This window comes from Sinocyclocheilus anshuiensis, unplaced genomic scaffold, assembly GCF_001515605.1.
Source record: "Sinocyclocheilus anshuiensis isolate Anshui unplaced genomic scaffold, SAMN03320099.WGS_v1.1 scaffold3283, whole genome shotgun sequence".
Taxonomy (NCBI): domain Eukaryota; kingdom Metazoa; phylum Chordata; class Actinopteri; order Cypriniformes; family Cyprinidae; genus Sinocyclocheilus; species Sinocyclocheilus anshuiensis.
Window position 1 is genome coordinate 29292 of NW_015542780.1, and position 1530 is coordinate 30821.

Below are 1530 nucleotides of genomic sequence, written 5' to 3' on the forward strand. Positions count from 1 at the left end.
ACATCAAGCAATCACCTTTATGAAGTGACAATTCTCATATTTTTAAACCTTTATACCCGTTAAGGCATATTAACGTATCTGCTTTTGAACTTTTTTTATACTTCTACAATCCATCGCCTCTCCAGAGAATATAACGGGCCAGGCCATGGGACTGGCAGAAGCAGATGCAGCGGTGGTGAGAGGTGCAAGTGCAGCGTTGACGGCTTGAACAAAGTCCTCGAGGGTGAGCGGGTTTGACGGCAGTGGATCCATTCCGTTGGAATCTTCTCTAGGTCTGGTCTTCTGTCACCGAACAGAAGGAGACCACAAATGGAGTAACTGGTAAGTGAAATGGGGTTTATTAGCAACAGGAATGGGGTGCAGAGGAATGGAGAGTCAGCAGGTGAGTCTCTACTCTACTGGTGAAATTGTCAACTTAGCTTGGTGAGCTAACAGGCTCTTTCTCCTTTTCACAGGTTTCCCAAGATGTGGTTAGCAGAGGATGAAGAAGATCGGGATTGGTAGGTAAGTACCTGATGGTGATAGAGTCAGGTAAGTCTGTGGTAGCAACTTCAAGACCACACAAAGGATGGTGAGGAGTGAAGGTAGATTTATACTGGTCTTGATTACATGGTGACAGGTGCGGGGAATCAGAACTCAGGTGACTGTGATCGTGCAGGATGAGTGCTGGGACCTGACGAGGCTGGTGTTTCCCTGACAATCATATTATATTATATATTAATCATTTATTTTAGATTACATTGTATGTGTTAATAATGTTTAAAGTAATTAAGATTAAAGCATATAATACTACAAATACAGCATAATGGGCTGTAATTACTACTGAAAGCGGTTAAACAACTGATGCATATAAAAAATACATTGCTGCTGGTTTGATGTGGGTATAATTCATTTTTGTTATTTAGTGAAATATGGTCAATATGCTGTCAGTAAATTATATTGAAGTTCAGCTAAGAAATGTAAGGGATAAAACTTAATAAAGTTGTTTAAGTGAATGTAGGGACTTAACTGTAATTTAAGTCGTTAATTCTATAAGGGAATTAATCATTCATTTTATTTCTAGCTCAGGCTTTGAAAGGACTCGAATCTGAAAATTCGACGTCTACCTGATTAGAACTGATTTCAAATTTCAATAGTTTACACCTTATCAACGGTCGTCCAGCGAGCCGTTAATGTTGACGGAGTTCTGAGGAAGCCCAAAGTTTTAGCAAGATATTCGCTACAGTTCTCTTACTGGCATCCTGAGAAAATCACAAGCAGAGATTTGGCTTATGTTTACTGCTTAAAATTTAGCTTGACACCAGTTCAGCAGAGATAAGATTTTGTTAGTTTACTTGCGTTCTGCTTGGGTTGACAGCTGAAAAGCCGAGTTGTTTCGTTGCTGACACGGCTTCCTGGATGGCTGCTGAGGGAACCCCGGAGCTTTCGGATTGGTCGCTGAGATGACGTTTGGATGGTGTCCTTTTGGGGAAGCCCTCTTGGAGTGGTTGGTTGCCGGGTTACAGTGGAGCTTCGGGTTCTTCTGAGAGG

The 1530-nt window shown here is 41.5% G+C and overlaps 1 pseudogene; it reads left to right on the forward strand.

Moving 5' to 3' along the window:
- The first annotated feature begins 352 nt into the window (after nt 1-352).
- Nucleotides 353-1530, forward strand: part of LOC107694616 (uncharacterized) — a 55853-nt pseudogene continuing 54675 nt past the window's right edge.